Source organism: Carcharodon carcharias, chromosome 10 (genome assembly GCF_017639515.1).
Source record: "Carcharodon carcharias isolate sCarCar2 chromosome 10, sCarCar2.pri, whole genome shotgun sequence".
NCBI lineage: Eukaryota > Metazoa > Chordata > Chondrichthyes > Lamniformes > Lamnidae > Carcharodon > Carcharodon carcharias.
In genome coordinates, this window is record NC_054476.1 from 5,742,415 (window position 1) to 5,761,572 (window position 19,158).

Below are 19,158 nucleotides of genomic sequence, written 5' to 3' on the forward strand. Positions count from 1 at the left end.
GCTGGGGCTGTAATGAGGTCAGGAACTGAATAGCCCTGGTGGAACCCAAACTGGGCGTCAGTGAGCAGGTTATTGCTAAGCAAGTGCTGCTTGAAAGCACTTTTGACGGCCCCTTCCATTACTTTACTGATGACCGAAGGTAGACTGATGAGGTGGTACTTGGCTGGGTTGGATTTGTCCTGCTTCTTGAGGGCAGGACATACCTGGGCAATTTTCCACATAGCCGGGTAGATGCCAGTGTTGTAGCTGTACTGGAACAACTTAGCTAAGGGTGCGGCAAGTCCTGGAGCACAAGTCTTCAGTGCTATTGCTAGAATATTGTCAGGGCCGAGAGCCGTTGCAGTTTCCAGTGCCTTCCGCCATTTTTTTGATATCACATGGAATGAATCAAATTGGCTGATAACTGGTGTTTGTGTTGCTGGGCACCTCCGGAGGAGGCCGAGATGGATCATCTGCTTGGCATTTCTGGCTTTAGTTTGTTGCAACTGCTTCAGCCTTATCTTTTGCAATGATGTGCTGGGCTCCTCCATCATTGAGGATGGAGATACTTGTGGAGCCTCCTCCCCCAGTGAGTTGTTTAATTGTCCACCACCATTCACAACTGGATGTAGCAGGACTGAAGAGCTTAGATCTGATCCATTAGTTATGGGATCGCTTAGCTCTGTTACTCACATGTTGGTTTCACTATTTGGCATGCAAGTAGGACATGTTGTAGCTTCACTAGGTCCCCACCTCATTGTTAGATATGCCTGATGCTCCCCCAGACCTGCCTTCCTGCACCTTCATTGAACCAGGGTTGGTCCCCAGGCTTGGTGGTAATGGTAGAGTGGGGGATATGCCGGGCCATGAGGTTACAGATTGTGTTTGAATACAACTCTGCTGCTGCTGATGAACCACAGCGCCTCATGGATGTACAGTTTTGAGATGCTAGATCTGTTCAAAATCTATCCCACTTAACATGGTGGTAATACCACACAAGATGGAGGGTATCCTCAATGTGAAGGCAAGACTTCATATCCAAATGGACTATGCAGTGGTCTACCTGCAACAGCTGAAGGAAGCTGGTACATGGCAGTCAGCGGAAGGTTTCCTGTCCATGCTTTTTATGAGACTTCATGGGGTCCAGAGTTGATGTTGAGGACTCCCAGTGTAACTCCCTCCTGACTGTATACCACTGTGCCACCACCTCTGCTGCCGGTGAGACAGGACACACCCAGAGATGGCGATGGTGGTTTCTGAGACATTGCCTGTAAGGTATGATTCCATGAGGATGACTACATCTGGCTGTTGTTGACAGCTCTCCCAATTTTGGCACAAGCCCCAAGCTGTTAGTAAGGAGGACTGTGCAGTGTCGGCTGGGCTGAGTTTGCCATTGTCATTTCCGGTGTCTAGGTCAATGCTTGATGGTCTGTCCAGTTTCATCTTTTTTTGTAGGCAACGGTTTTGATACAACTGAGTGGCTTGCTAGGCCATTTCAGAGGGCATTTAAGAGTCCACCACAGTGCGCTGTGTGTCTGCAGTCATGTGTAGGCCCGACCAGGTAAGAACACCAGATTTCCTTCCCTAAAGGGCATTAGTGAACCAGATGTTTTTTTTAACGACAATCAACAATATTTTCATGGCCACTATAACTAAGATTAGCTTTTTAATTCCACATTTATTAATTGAATTTAAACTCTACCAGCTGCCATGGTGGGATTTGAACCCATACCCCAGGCCACTAGCCTGGGTCTGGTGATATTATTATTACGGTGCCGTCTCCCCGATACATGGAGAAATATAGTTGTGAAATACATTCCGAACAGAGATAGAGGTATAGAGATAATACATAAAGATGGGATTGAGGTAGTGGGTCAGTCAAGATCTAATTGAATAAGCTTGAAGAGCTGATCTGGCTACTCTTGCTCCTATTTCCTATGTTCTTGGCTCTTTGTACTTGACCTTATAGGTGAAGGTGGGGGCACATTAGAAAATAAAAAAGCAATATCTATTGGGAAAATTAATTCTAATGGGTATTTTTTTCTAGCTTATAACTTCTCACTTCGATTTCGAAATTACCTAAAGATAAACTGACATCACTTTTCTCAAAATAATCTTATATGTTTCCAGTGGGCTTTGTTTACCTTTGCGCATGTCCATTAAAAATCATGATGGAGATGGAGCAGAAAATATAAAATCTTTTCCAGGACAACTGGAGCTTTGGAGACTGAGGACAATATATTTTTGTTAGGCAAAGATTATCAAGGGATATGCAGGTGGATAATGGTATTTAGGTGCAGGTCAACTGTGATCTACCTTTTTATTATTATTCTTTTCATGAGATGTGGGCATCACTGGCAAGGCCAGTATTTGTTGTGCATCCCTAATAGCCCTTGAACTGAATGGATTGCCGCACCATTTCAGAGGGCAGTTAAGAGTCAACCACATTGCTGTGGGTCTGGAGTCACATGTAGTCACAGGTAAGGGGCACAGATTTCCTTGAACCACGTGGGTTTTTATGACAATTGATGATTGTTTGATGGCCACCAGCTTTCAATTCCTGTTTTTGTTTTAATTATTGATTGAATTTAAACTCTAGCAGCTGAAGCAGTGGGGATTTGGCAGCCTTCCAGACTTAACGTTGAGTTCAACAACTTCAGATCATGAACTCTCTCCTCCATCCCCACCCCCTTTCCGACCCCCTTTTTTCTAATAATTATTACATTTTTTTTCAATATATTTTTCTTCCCCCACCTATTTCTATTGTTATTTTAAAACGTAATTACATCCATTGTTTTATCTCCACCTTTTAGTCTATTTCGATCCCTTCTGCCCCCACCCCCTCCCCCACCCTGCCCCACTAGGGCTGTCACTTGCTCATCCTGCTTTCTACCCTTAATGTCACCACGAGCACATCCTTTAGCTGATATCACCACCGTCAATGCGCCTTTGACCTTCTGTCTATGACATCCTTGGCAATCTCTCCTTTGCCTCCACCTATCACTGGCCCTCTATCCAGCTCCACCTGTCCCACCCCCCCCCCCCCTTAAACAGTTTATATTTCACCGAATTTCTATTTCTCTTCAGTTCTGAAGAAGAGTCATGCGGACTCGAAATGTTAACTCTGTCTTCCTCTCTACAGATGCTGCCAGTCATGCTGAGTTTTTCCAGCTATTTTTGTTTTTTTTTGCAGCTAGAGCATTAACCTGGCTGGGACCCTGCATTACTAGTCCAGTGTCATTACCACTATGTCACAGTCACCTCCCCCCACCCTACCTGTCTCAATGGTAAAACCGGCTCAAGGGGCTGAATGTTCTACCTCTGGAACGAAAAACCAAGTTTTGCTTCAAATCCCTCACGTTTATTTCATGGGGAGCATTTTTCCTATGGTGGGCGGGGCTGGGAGAGCGGGGTGGGGGTGGTGGAGCCAATCGGAGCTGCCTCAGGGAGATTGAATGGATTATACAACTTTTTAATAGATAAAGTGAACATTTATTTAGACGTGTCCCCTCGTGTGACAGTGTCACGTGAGCTGGGACATGTTTGTGATGTTAGCAAAATTTATGTAATCATTTTATAAAAGCTTCAGGAAACCCTCATCCCGCCCGTGGATGAGGTTTCCTTTAAAAACGTGAAGGCCGCTTGGGCTCTTGGTCTGCCCCCCACCCCCCTAACCCCACCCTTAAGGTTGGACGGGCCGCGTTCCTAACAAGTTGAATTACTTTTTTAATGGCCTTTAATAGGCCGCTGATAGTTCGGCAGATGTGCAGCTGCTTCTGGCGTGCACTGGTTGCACAAAATATCGAAATGACGCGCGATGCCTGACATCATTGCACATCATTGTGTCAGACCCGCCCCCTGCACGGCAAAACTCTGCCCCGCGTTATTTTTTTAATTTGTTTGTGGGATGTGGGCATCACTGGCTAGGCCAGCATTTATTGCCCATTGTCAGAAGGCAGTTTCAAGAGTCAACCTTATTGCTATGGGTCTGGAGTCACAGGCCAGGTCAGGACAGCAGATTTCCTTCCCCAAAGGACATTCGTGGACCAGATAATTCCAGGTTTTTAATGAATTCAGATTCCACCATCTGCCATGGTGGGATTTAAACCCAGGTCCCCAGAGCATTGCCCAGGGTCTCTAGCTTACCAATCCAGTGACAATACCATTATGCTGTTGCCTCCCCTGGTATTCCTTTCTCAATCTCACTTCTCAGTAAATTAATCAGAAAAACAGGTAAAACAACAGGTGTTGCCCATGTATCGAAACCATGACTCCACCAGCTTTACTCCAACTCAGGTTCGTTTCATATTATTTAACTCAAATGTTAACTGAGAACTGCGCCACAATGGTCAGATTCAATCTTCTTCCCGAGGCATATTATGACATTAAAGCTGACAATTTTGTATTTAAATAAAGAAATTAATTCACAGATCTTGCTTATGAAAAATGGCTGCAAGAATTTATTTGAACGAAAAGCAGGTTGTGATAAATCAACATAATTGATACTCTTGACGACGCAAGGGATGGGTCTAACTCCACTTAACAGAGCGTGTATCAATTAGAAACATATTCTAACCAAGGCCCCTGATGATTTGCTCTTCAAGCAGTTTTAATTAGTCAAGACTTCTACCATATGGTTTAGCTGCGCTGCTGAAAAGCTGTGTGTGTTATTGAATTATTCTATGACTTGTTCTATGCATTCACGAAGCTGTTGTGATACCCATGACATTCATCTAACAATTCCAATTTAATTGGGTCATTTATTTCTGTCCAATGCTACATCAAATATTTCAACATCTCCCAGAACACACAACCCCTCAAATTTAGCTATTTCTAAAAACATTCCAGTGAAAGTTAGAAGAGAACTAAGTTGATTGGTTTAATCCATCAGGGCTGATCTGAATAGACTGCAAGAGAAAGGAAAAACTCTTCACGTCTTTTGTCTTTAAACTTAGCTTTGTCAATCATGAAAAAAATTCCTGAAGAAAAAAACAACAAAATGAAAGGAGATGATGATTTCCAGTTGTGTCCAGTTAACAGTATCCCAAGGTAAACACATAACGCTGTGGATGCTGGAAATCTGAAATAAAAACAGGAAATGCTGGAAATACCCAGCCGGACCGGCAGCATCTGTGGACCGAGAAGTGGAGCTAATGGGTGGAACTTTACGGCTCCTCCCACCAATGGGATCTTACATTCCCGCCAAAGTTAACGGAGTTTTGAATGGCTCACTGCATTTTACAGCCCCCCCACCCACCCCGCCCCCCACCCCCCTTCCCTCCCCCCCACGACAGGGCCATGAAAATTCCGCCCAATCATTCAGGTCAATGACCTCTCAGACCAGGTCATCAACCTGAAACGTCAGCCAGGATTTTCCTGTTGGCATGAGGGGGTGGACCCTGCACAGCGATGAATAAACGGATGTGCAGTGATGTCGGGCGAGTGTCCAGACGTCACTGCACCCCGCCGCAATATTTAGGTGGCAGCGCGCCATGTTCCCAGATGCCGCCCGCCATTAATTAATCAGCCAACTAAGGCCCCTGACGCAGCAACTGACTGCAATTTTTCAGGGCCGGTGCGATCTTCAGGATGTCACGTGGGTGCAATGGGCAGGCAGGTAGGAGACATTTGTTTAAAGCTCATCCATGGGTGGGATAAGAAGGGTGAGTGGGGTCGCGAATGTTAATTATCAGATATTTAATTGTGAAAGTCACTGACACTTGCCTGTGTGAGCAGACATCATTCAAAACGCATACCAGCTGCTTGGACAGGAGTAACAGCCTTCAGGTCAGCGCTCTACAGTGAAGATCATTTCTGGGGTCTGCAGGTTTCAGGACGCCTTCCCTTAGCCTGGGAATGGGAGTTGTGCTCTCCACTGGAGGCACCTCCTCTGAGGAGGAAGGGAGGGTTAGAAGGGGGAGGAGGCCAGGACACACATTCAGCCTCCAGGGGAGCCACCTTTGGGAAGAAATGCGCAGGCACAAGGGGCGCAGGGCCAAGAGGAAGTCGAAGGCAGAAGGGGCCACAGAAGACACCAATACCCTGCTGTCAGGCTACGCAGTCATTGAAGCAGCTACCTCAGTATGTCTAAGGTACAATGCCAAAGTAGGCTCCGTCTCTCAAGGGAGACAGGGACCTCCATCCGTCAGATGACAGGCCCTGAGATCTGCTCAAACTGTGTGGGTGGACACCCCATGCCAGTGGCTCTGAAGATCACAGCTGCCTTCAACTTCTATGCCTCTGGCTCTTTCCAGGGCTCGGTGGTGATCTTTGTGGTGTCTCCCAATCAGCTGTCCACACTTGTGTCAAGCAAGTGACAGGCGCTCTGTTCAGACGGGCATTGACCTTCAGCCACTGCCGCTGTGACCAGGCAAGTCAGGCACAGTGCTGGCTTCCCCCGTGTCCAGGGTGCTAAAGACTGTACACATGTGGCCATCAAGGCGCCAGCAGGTGAGCCCGGTGCCTTCGTCAACAGGAAGGGCTTCCACTCCATGAACGTGCAGATAGTGTGTGATCACAGGATGCTGATTCCACAAGTCTGTGCAAGGTACCCAGGCAGCTCCCACGCCACCTACATCCTCAGGCACTTCCAGGTACCGGGGCTCTTCAGTGCTCCAGCCCGGCTGGATGGATGGCTGCTGGGCGACAAGGGCTATCCCCTCAGAAGGTGGCTCATGATGCCTCTCCCCATCCAAAAACAGAAGCTGAGCAGCGGTACAATAGGAACCACGGCTCCACAAGGGCTGTGGTAGAGAGAACCATTGGTCTTCTCAAGATGCGCTTCCAATGCTTGGACTGTTCAGAGGCGCACTCCAGTACCCCCCAGATCGTGTGTCGCTGATAGTGGTTGCATGCTGTGCTCTCCACAATCTGGCGCTGGAAAGGGGGGATGCAGTGGACAAAGATGTAAATGCAGTTGCTCTGGATGCACACGATGAGTCCAGCAGTGAGTCCGAGGATGAGCACACACAGGGAAATGCTGAGGGGGTAAACTCTGACCTGGGCATACTCCAGGGAGGCAGGGACACCCGGGAGGCTTTAATCCAATGAACCTTCAGCGAGAACACCACATATGGATCTTTAACACACACCAGGGCTGCCTGGATAGTAACATTAACTAAGGCCCTTGTCAATAAAGCTCAATGTTAAATAACTCACTCAACATCTTGGGTTCCTGTACACATGTAGAAGTAAGGAGTCATCCTGAGGCATGGCAACATGTCAACATTTATTGAGATCACAAAAGTAACTTCAGAAACAAAAAAAAAAGTTGTTACACATCACACCAAGTCTTAATGGCCTATGAGGCAACATAAAAGCACCAGTGAGAAACCTGTGATGTGCCTAAGGTACCTTAAATTTACACTTATGGGTTCTACGGCTAGGTGCTCCCCCCTCGCTGGCACTGGCACCTGAGCCAGCCTGCTGACTCTGCTGTCCTGTTGGCCTCGATGACCTTGACGGACGTCGCCTGGCCCGTGGACCCTTTGATGGCCCCGCCTGGGAGGGAGCAGCCAGTTCCACAGCTGGCATCTCCCCATTCACCGCAGCCTCCTAGGATCCCACCGTCACTGGCAGAGGGTTGGAGGAGATGCTGCCCTCATCTGGAGTGCCCTGAGTGCAGCCCACAGCGATGACAGGCAACTGCTGCACTGACATGGGTTCACTTCGGACCTCCCTGCTCACTGTAGATGGATGGGCACCGAGCTGGGATACTTGGTGCCCAAACCATCTCCCACATGGGCATTGACCAGCTGAGCTAACACTGCTATGAGTGCTTGCTGGTCCAATCGCAACCCCAGGAGGCCCCAATGGGTCTCCTGGAGGAGGCTCTCCATGTGAGTCGCCACTCTCTCCATGGAGGAAGCATGGCGCTTGGCCATGAGGCTCATTGCATTGATCTGTGCAAGCCCACCACCGCTCGCCCACTTCTGCTATCCTCGGGAGTCAAGAAATACGCTGGGTAGGCCTTAATTGGCCCACCCGCATAAAATGGCTGCGCGGGCATGATCGCGGGCGGTGATTGGGCCCAGGCCACCCACGCCCGCTCCCACTTGGCCTGCCCAACATGGGGAAAATTCTCCCCATTATTCCTCTTTTCTCTTCTTAGATGTTGCCAGAACTGTTGATTATTTCCAGCATTTTGTTTTTAAATTTTAGTATCATAAGGGATTTTGATTAAACAAAACTGTTTTCAATTTGAACATAATGCAGGGGCAGATTAGATTTTGGATTTAAAAGCATCCAGAAGAGATAATGACCAGACTTAATCTTGTGTTTCATGCTTTTGCTTTCAGACAGAGCTGTTCATTATCCTGCTATTTATACTTACTTTGGACAAATGCTTTGTTCCTTTACTACAACCATTACTGCTCGCTTTGACTTGTCTTATGAACATACAAGCATACATGTTAGGAACAGTGGTAGGCCACTCAGCCCCTCGAGCCTGCTCCGCCATTGAATAAGACATGGCTGATATGGTTGTAACCTTGGGCTGAATGGTGCTGAATATTGTGCAATCATCAATGAACGGTATCACTTTGGGGATACAAAAACACATCCCAGTAATAGCTGCAAATCAGGAGGTGTAAGGGAGAAAGGAACTTGGTGAAATTGAAATCACTAGGGAAACAGTACTGAGCAAATTGATGGTGCTGCGGGCTGGCAAGTCCACGGGTCCCGATGGACTACACCCTAAAGGCATAAGATAACGCGTGGTGATGTCCGGTGTGTGTCCCGATGTCATGGTGCATCATTCAGACTTTCAGTTCAGCGGGAGCACAGCCAACTTGGCTGCGCCCCTGCCAAACTGTCAAAGGCCTATTAAGGCCATTTAACTCAAAATTAAAGTAATTAACAGAGCTGACCGTCCAACCTTAAGGCTGTCGGGTAGGTGAAGAGCCCAGGCGGCCTTTGTATTTTCCATGAAACCTCATCCACGGGTGGGATGAGGTTTCATGAATGCTTTTAAATTTTGACAAAAATTTTTCTTGAAATTAATACACATGTCCCAGCTCATGTGACAGTTTCACACGAGGGGACATGTCATTAAAATTTTCTCGCCACTTTATTAAACTTTTTGGACTTAAAACTAATCTCCCTGAGGCGTTACTGACATTTATGCAAATTGTAAAAAAGTTGGGACCCCAGCACTGATCCCTGTGACATACCACTTGTTACATCCTGCCAACCTGAAAAAGACCCATTAACGCCTACTCCCTGTTTCCTGTTAGCTAGCCAATCTTCTATCCATGCCAATATGTTACCCCCTACACCATGAGCTTTTATTTTCTGCAATAACATTTGATGTGGAACTTTGTCAAATGTGCTCGGGAAATCTAAGTACAGCATGTGTGCAGGCTCCCCTTTATCCACAGTGCATGTTACTTCCTCAAAGAACTCCAATAAATTGGGTTAATCATGATTTCCCTTTCACAAAACCATGTTGACTCTGCTTGATTGCCTTGAATTTTTCTAAGTGCCCCGCTATAACATCTTTAATAAGACCTACTAACATGAACATCTTTTTCATTTAAATCTCTCCTGCTACTTACCCTATCCTAAACCTTCTCTTTTATTCTTCCTCCCCTCTCCCTCTTTACAAGGGCACAGAATCCAGCACACTTCTACCATCCTTCAATTTTGAAGAAGCCACGTTCAACTCAAAATATTAACTCTGTTTCTCTCTCTCTCCACAGATGCTGCCGGGCCTGCTGTGTACTTTCAATACCTTCAATTTTTAATAAAGGCCAGGTTTGATAGCTGCTTAATGCTGCATTAACCATCTCAACAAAGGTGATGATAGTTGGTCTAACTTTCCTTGGCCTCAGGAAGTAGGAAAAATAAGGCTACTTAATAAGATAACAGCCCATGGTGTTGGGGGTAGTATATTAGCATGGATAGAGAATTGGCTAACTAATAGAAGACAGGGAGTTGGGATAAGGGGGGCATTTTCAGATTGGCAACCTATAACTAGTGGAGTGCTGCAGGGATCAGTGCTGGGGCCACAGTTATTTACAATACACATTAATGACTTGGATGAGGGAAGTGAATGTACTATCGCCAGGTTTGTGGATGACACAAAAATAGGTGGGAAGGCAAGTGGTGAGGATGATACAAAGAGTCTACAGAGGGATATAGACAGGTTAAGTGAGTGGGAAAAGACTTGGCAGATGGAATATAATGTGGGAAAAATGTGAGGTTATGCACTTTGGCAGGAAGAATAGAGGAGCTGAATATTATTTAAGTGGAAAAAGACTGCAGAAAGCTGCAGCACAGAGGGATTTGGGGGTCCTCATGCATGAATCACAAAAAGCTAACATACAAGTTCAGCAGGTAATAGGGAAGGCAAATGGAATGTTGGCCTTTATTTCAAAGGGAATGGGGTATAAAAATAGAGAAGTCTTGCTAAAACTATACAGGGCACTAATTAGAACACACCTAGAATACTGTGAACAATTTTGGTCCCCTTATCTAAGGAAAGATATACTGACATTGGAGGCAGTCCAGAGAAGGTTCATTAGGTCGATCCTGGGTATTTTCTTATGAGGAGAAGTTGAGTAGGTTGGGCCTGTACTCATTGGAGTTCAGGAGAATGAGAGGCGACTTTATTGAAACATATAAGATTCTTAGGGGGCTTGACAGGGTAGATGCTGAGAGGTTATTTCCCCTTGTGGGAGAGTCCAGGACCAGAGGGCATAATCTCAGAGTAAGGGGTCACCCATTTAAAACAGAAATGAGGAGGAATTCTTCTCTCAGAGGGCAGTGAATTTATGGAATTCTTTACCACAGAGGGCTGTAGAGGCTGGGTCGTTAATTATATTCAAGGTTGAGATAGACAGGTTTTTAATCAGTGTGGAAATTAAGGGTTATGGGGAAAAGGCAGGAAAGTGGAGTTGAGGATCATCAGATCAGCCGTGATCTCATTGAATGGCGGAGCAGACTCAATGAACCAAATGGCCAACTTCTGCTCCTACGTCTTATGGTCTTATGGTAAAAATATTCATTAAGGTTCCACCTTGTTATTCTCCAATTACCTTTGCTTCCAACTATGCTTGTGAGCAGTTTTGTTCTACTTCTTGGGAAAAAAATATATAATTCTGTTGGAATCCATTCGGGAAAGTTCACTTGACTCATTCCTGGGATTGAGGGACTTACTTAATGAAGAAAGTTTGAACTGGTTGGGCCTTTACCCATTAAAGTTTAGAAGAACGAGAGGTGATCTTATTGAAACACATAAGATCCTGAGGGGATTTGATAAGGTATATATGGGGAGCATGCTTCCACTTGTGGGAGAGACTTGAACTGGAGGCACAGTTTAAGAATGAGACTTTTCTCTTTTAAGGTGGAGATGAGTAGAATTGTTTCCTCTGAAAGGGTTGTTAGTCTGTGGAATTCTCTTCCCCAGAGAGCAGCTGAGATTGGGTCATTGAATTTATTCAAGGCTGTGCTGGATGATTTTGATAGACAAAGGAGTCAAGGGTTATGGATGGCAGACGACAAAGTGGAGCTGAGACCACAAGCAGATCAATGATGATCTTACTGAATGGCAGGGCAGGCTTGAAGAGCTGAATGGCCTACTCATGCTCCTAAGTCCTATGATCCTATGTGTGAATGTCAGGTGAGGTGAGGATTGGGCTGTGTTATAAAATCCCCTCTTTGTTAAATAGTTCACTGGTTTGATTTGTCAATAAAGAATGCACATTCAGGTGAAGTACCTGTGCTTTTGGAACCACAGCAGGCAGTACTCTCAGTAGTGGATGAGTATGAGAAATCAAAATAAAAACCAATGTGCTGCAAATGAAAGACAGATAAAAGGACCGAGCCAACACTTCTGTAGGGTGCAAACTTTCAGTAACACAGGCCCAATGGCACAACCATTCTTGCAATGTCTACAACGGTATAAAAAAATGTATGCATTCAAATTACTGAAATGTCACTACCCACATGTGGCACCAGCAATAACCCTGTACCAAAGAGGGAGGTGGCGGTGTAATGGTAATATCGTTAGGCTAGTAATCCAGGGGGCCTAGGCTAATGCTTTGGGGACAAGGCCTCAAATCCCCACTATGTCAGCTGGTGGAATTTAAATTCAATTAATCAATAAGTTTGGAATTGAAAGCTAGTCTAGTGTCAGTGATGATGATCATAAAACTACCATTGATGCAAAAACCCAGCAGGTTCACTCATGTCCTTTCGGGAAGGAAATCTACCAACCTTACCTGGTCTGGCCTACATGTGACTCCAGACCCACAGCCATGAAACTGATTCTTAAATGCCCTCTGAATTGACCCAGCAAGCTACTCAGTTCAAGGGTAATTAGAGAAGGGCAACAAAAACTGGTCTTAACAGTGACACCAACATCCCATAAAAGGAGAGTAAAGAAAAATGCACCATGAGTTCAAGGTTCAGAGTTTCACCAACAGCTGTTCATCACTGTACAAGCCAAATAATGGCCAGCACCAACCTCTGGATATATGAACATGCCACTGGGTCACTAGATATTTGCCTTCCAGCAACCACCACCCTAGGTTTCAGAGTTTCCTCACCCCTTGTGTGTCAGATACCCACCTTTAGCATAGTGGAAGGACCAAGCAAGGTGAATGCCAGTCACCAGGTTTTCAAAAAATTATTCTTTCATGGGCTGTGGGCATCGCCTGCAAGTTCAGCATTTGTTGTCCATCCCTAATTTCCCTAGACAGCTGTTAAGAGCCAACCACATTGCTGTGGGTCTGGAGTCACATGTAGGCCAGACCAGGTAAGGATGGCAGATTTCCCTCCCTAAAGGACATTAGTGAACCAGGTGGGTTCTTTAAATAACAATTGATGTTACTTTCATGGCACCACTACTGAGACAAGCCTTCAATTCCAGATTTTTCTTTTAATTAATTAAATTTAAATTCCACCAGGTGATGCCCTGGGGTTTGAACCCATGTCCCCCAGAACATTAGCCTGGGCTAAAGGGTTACCAGTTCAGTGACATTACAACTATGGCTTCTTCTCAATGTCACACAGCCTTACAAATCGTAAAAATGCAGAACAAACATGAGCAGTTGAATATATATGTGATCTAAGAATGAAACTTCCTACACGACTGCTACACAATTAAAAAGGAGCATTCGATGAACGATGCAAAAGGACTTTCATTGAAAAAATAGGTTGCTGCAATAAAAATCATATTTTTGTTCCACAGCGGCTTATTGCTTTCTGAAGTTGAAGCCAAGGCTTTTGTCAGAGTACACAGCAAGTACTAGGAGGTCCTCATGAGTGACATAGTAAGTAGCATAATTCACCATGAAATGATTAAGTGCATTACTAATCATCGAACAAGTGGCAGCACATGCCACAAACATCGGATGACAGAAAAATTATAAGCTCCATTCCCCAGCACCAATATCCCTCAATTTGAAGAGCATAAAAATTCACCAAAAACAACTTTACAAAGGTGTTGAACACTTGATTCAAGTGGTCACACTACTTCAAATAATAGTGACCCCAAAAGGAACATACTTGAATTGTACTCACTACAATTCCCTCATGCATCATTACAAATGATAGCTAGAAAACAATGGTCTCTGGTAAGCAAACTATAAAACAAGTGCCAGAAAAGCTTAGTAGGTCTGACAGCATCTGTGGCCAATTAGACTCGAGACGTTAAATCTGTTTCTCTCTCCACAGATGCTGCCAGACCTACTGAGTTTTTCCAGCATTTTTTGTTTTGTTACAAATCTCCAGCATTAGCAGTATTTTACTTTTATTTTAGTTCGATAAGCAAATTTCAGATCCAAATACCTTGGAAATATAGCCTCCTAAATGCAGAAGATGCTGTTGTTTAGGTGAATAAGCTTGTAGTAGTTTTCCTGCAGCTTGTTTACCTTATTAAAACATATCCTCTCTGCATCTCTCCATATTCTTTTATTAGTGGGAGAAATTGTTGTTTTCTTTGTTTTAAAAAAAGAATACCAATATTGTAACCAGTTTCCTGACTGTGGTCAGCTGTGATCAACTGTCACCAGGTGTCACTTCCCCTCAGCTAACCTAAAAACTGCTTTATATTCCAGGAGCAAATGCAAGGTTTGTTCACAATGAGCGGTGCGAAAAGAGTTTGATTTTTACTGCTGTACAATGGAGCTGAAAGGACAAGAGCCGCAACGATAGTAGATTAACGTGAATTGATCTCATCCAGGAGGTAACGATGGTCTCACCAATACATCTCACCAATAATAGAGTGAGGAAACCAATGACTAAAGGCGTAGTTTACGAAGAATAGAGTTCCATCAGATAATAGTTAGGCCGCAGTGATTTAAATGATCATCAGAGATACCATCAAACTTATTCTCTCAGGAAGGAATTCAAGATATTTCACACTTGAAATCCCAGTGACGGATATTGAAGTACATTGTAATTGTACAGGAGAACTGTGGGAAGGTTTCTTCATGCACAAAGGCAGAATAACCAAGTTCCCTTGCAACCTTTGTTGGAGTTTAAGCTTCTAATAATGGAAGATGGCAGTGGAATCATATAACTATGTTGTACCTTTCGCCCTCACTTAATCACTTTATTGTAAAGGGCATCAGAGCTTTGGTACGATGCCTGAAACTCACTGTCTTCCATTTACTCCTGCAGTCAGTCTATTTTTATTTTTTGCTTATCAGTTTTTCTGCTTGTGCAGCCCACGATTACCATCAAAAAGTTTTATTTGTACGCAAGTGAAAATGATGAAATGTGTCCAATCTACATCCTTGAGTTTAATTACAACTGCTCATCAGGAAAATCAATCAGAACTTACATACAAACAAGGAAGCAAAGTTTTTTTTCTATTCATTCATGGGATATGGGTGTCGCTGGCTAGACCAGCATTTATTGCCCATCCCTAATTACCCTTGAGAAGGTGGTGGTGAGCTGCCTTCTTGAACTGCTGTAGTTCCTGTGGTGTAGGTACGCCCACAGTGCTGTTAGGAAGGGAGTTCTAGGATTTTGACCCAGTGACAGTGAAGGAACAGCGATACATTTCCAAGTGAGTGGCTTGGATAGGAACTTCCAAGTGATGGCGTCCCCATCTATCTGCTGCCCTGTCCTCCTGGATCGTAGCGGTCATGCGTTTGGAAGGTGCTGTCTAAGGAGCCTTCTGAAGTGCATCTTGTAGATGGTACACACACTGCTGTGACTGTGTGTTGGTGGTGGAGGGAGTGAATGTTTGTGGATGTGGTGCCAATCAAGCGGGCTTCTTTGTCCTGGATGGTGTCCAGCTTCTTGAGTGTGTGGGAGCCGCACTCACCCAGACAAGTGGAGAGTATTCAATCACACTCTGACTTGTGCCTTGTAGATCTTGGACAGGTTTTGGGGAGTCAGGAGTTGAGTTACAGGCTGCAGGATTCCTAGCCTCTGACTAGCTCTTGTAGCAACAGTATTTATATGGCTAGTCCAGTTCAGTTTCTGGTCAATGGTCACCCCCAGAATGTTGATAGCGGGGGAATTCAGCAATGGTAGTGCCATTGAATATCGAGGGGCAATGGTTAGATTCTCTCTTGTTGGAGATGCTCATTGCCCAACATTTGTGTGGCATGAATGATAGTTGCCACTTGTCAGCCCAAGCCTGGATATTTCCAAGGTCTTGCTGCATTTGGACATGGACTGCTTCAGTATCGGAGAGGTCACGAATGCTGAACATTATGTAAAAATCAGCGAACATCCCCACTTCTGACCTTATGATGGAAGTAAAGCCAATGATGAAGCAGCTGAAGATGGTTGGGCCCAGGACACTACCCTGGGGAACTCCTTCAGTTGGATGTGGACTGCTTCCTTTGTGTTCAGTATGACTTCAACCCGCTGCACACAATATAAATGTCAGAAAAAAAAGCTCTAAAATACCAAAAATAATGTCTCTTCATTTACTCATAATGAAAGTCAGAGCTATATTTTTTAACCAAGACAAAAGAAAGATAAATCTCTTAGTTCTGCAGAACTTCATAGAGACCTGCTAGGTTGCCTTGGTTATTTCCGTGCTGTTCGTCCAGAACTGGAGAAAATTGAACAAAAGATCGAAGAATTTCAAATGCAAGTTTCTGCATCTTCTGTCTTGGTTTATAAAGTGCCAAGCTTGATGTAGGCTCCTCCCACACAGCTGACCATGCCTCCAGATGGAAGGGTGAGTTGCTGCTAATTCTGTTTATGTGTGATCCTTCAAGACTGCCCTTAAAATAAATCTGTTTTCTCCTAGTTGCAAGGGCAGTAATTGGCACATTTAATAAAACTTGTAAATAGTAAAAAAAAAGGTTTAATTTACTAACAAATGGATTATTTCACACCAACAGAACCAGTATTGCTGTATAGATTTTTAAAGTCACTTTCAGTTTATTTAAAATCATGTTACTCATATCTAGTGATTAGACTCAAATTTAAAATGTTTACATTTTGTGATAAACCCTTTTTTAGCTGTACTCGATGAAACAGCACCAGGTTACCACACATAAATATGGTAACTAATGAAAAGAAACAATGGAATTCTAATACACTGCTCCAGTTCCTAGGTTCGTGGAAGATTTTACACATATGTTTATGCAAATGATTTTAAGCAGAAACTTAAACCAAAGAATCCATTCAGAAACTCTACTCCCTAAATTCTGAAGACCTCCTCCCCTCTCAGATTGCCAGGTGAACAAATGTAAATAAAAGCAAAATACTGCGGATGCCGGAACTCTGAAATAAAATCAGAAAATGCTGGAAAAACTCAGCAGGTCTGGCAGCATCTGTGGGGAGAGAAAGTGGGTAAGGAGACCCAAACTGTACACAGCCCTCTGTATGTGGTTGCGCCAGCACCCTGTACAACTGCAGCAAAACACCCCTACTTTTATGTTCAACTCTTTTTGCCTTCCTAATCACTTGCTGTACCTGCATACTTTTTGTACACCAGGAACCCCTCTGTACCACAGAGTTCTGCAATCTCTCTCTACTTAAATAATATACTGCTTTTCTATCCTTTCTACTAAAGTGGACAAGTCACATTTTTCCACATTATACACCATCTGCAAATTTATTGCCCATTTACTTAGCCTACCTATATTCCTTTACAGACTCCTTATGTCCTCCTCACAACATACTCCCTGATCTCTGTTTGTGTCATCAGCAAATACAGCAACCATAATCAGGTCCCTCCATCCAAATCATTTATATACATCTTAAATAGCTGAGGCCCCAGGTCTGATCCCTGTGGTGCTCTCCTAGTTATAGTTGTCAACGCGAAATGAGCCATTTATCTTTACTCTGCTTCCTGTAAGCTAACCAATTCTCTATCTGTGCTTACACACCATGAGCTCTTATTTGATGTGGCACCTTATCAAATGCCTTTTGTAAATCCAAGTCCACCACATACAGGTTCTCCTTTATCCACATCACTTGTTACTTCCTCAAAGAAATCTAATAAATGAGTTCAACACAATTTTCCTTTCACAAAACCATCTTGACTCTGCCTGATTGCACTAAGCTCTTCTAAGTGCCGTGCAATAATCTCCTTAATAATGGATCCTAGCATTTTCCCTATGACTGATGTTAGGTTAAGTAGCCTGTAGTTTTCTGCTTTCTGTCTCCCTCTTTTCTTGAATAGAGGAGTGTCACAAAACTATCATATTTTTTATAATATTATTATGGGGTATTGTAAAGTAGGCTTATGTTTGTGTGTGTGTGGATTTGTCTGTATGGCTGATTGAATTAAGTTCGAGATGGATAGACTGCAAGGTTGAAATTATCATAAGAGTTAGGTGTAAAACGGAATTTGAAATGCTAGTGAGTGAGCTAGGGTAAGCAGATAAGATGTGAAGCAAACTTGCATTTTAAGGTAAGTGGAGAGGCGTTTGGTTTTAAAAGAGACCGGGTAGGATGGTTACAACTAACAGGATAAATAAGGCAGGTGTTACGATATGGCAGACGATGTGTGCCAGGCATACCAAATCCACACGGGAAACTTGATACCGCTATCACAATGATTTTGCAATCTGAATTTATTATGAAATTTGTGCGCTGAATTCAGGAGTAATAAGTCCACAAAAATGTATCGAGATTTTAAAAGATTACATTATTTGTTAACAAAATAAAAGATGTCAAGCACATACATAAGGCTACAGTTACTACTATAATGACTCTTAAAATTCCTAATTAACCAGAGCACCCAGTTATGCTCCCTGTAAGGCAATTGTCTAAAAAGGCAAAGGTCTGAAGAAGGGTCAGACACACTCAAAACATTAACTCTGTTTCTCTCTCCACTGAGGGAGAGAGACCTGATGATTTTTTCCAGCAGTTTATGTTTTTACTTAATTTGGTCCAAAAATAGATTTTAGATTTAAACCAAACTCAGCAAGTTAACACAAAGCCCTGGACAGTGGAATTCCAAATTACTTTCCCAACTTCAGCTTTGTTATATGGCAGACTCATGCACAAATGCTGGAGGCTTCATTAAGGCTATTTTACACACTCCTGTTAGATCTTACATGACCTTCTGTCATAACCACTAATTCTCCATAATATATGTTTCTCTCTGTTTATTATGTAAACTCTATTGTTCCGCGTGTCTTTGAAACTGTGGGCGGAACTTTCCCACGTTTGAAATCTGTGCGGTAGCAGCCAGGTAGAAAGATGTTTTACCCATTGGCCGCGATGGCAGGTTTTCATGCCGTCTCATCCTGTATTGTTTCCAGGGTGGGCAGGCTCTCATTCGCCGACCCACCATCACCCCGCCGCTTCATCACGCCGGGCATCATGTTTAAAGTCCAGCCGCAAGCACGGGGTTCATTGCTTTCAGCTCACCACTGCTGCCAGGGAGACATGGCCCTGGAACTGAAGAAGGCTGCAGCCCCCAGGTTTAATGACAAGTTTCTAGAGCAACTTTTGGATGCCATGGAGACCCGCCAAATATGTCCTCTAACCCCGCTCTGGCCACAGGGTGGGCAGCAACATGACCAATTTATTTGGGAGGCGGTGGCAGTGGTGGTCAGTGCCAATGCCCTTCAGAAGAGGGCAGCCCCCCCAGTGCTGCAAGAGGATGAATGATCTCCTTCTTTCTAGCCAAGGTAAGTAAGTCTTTTCTTCACTCAACTGGCACACTCACAAACCCAGCACGCATCCACAGGGCCCTCACTCACTGCCAGTTCAAGGGACATCACCATTCACTCTCTCACTGTCATTGTC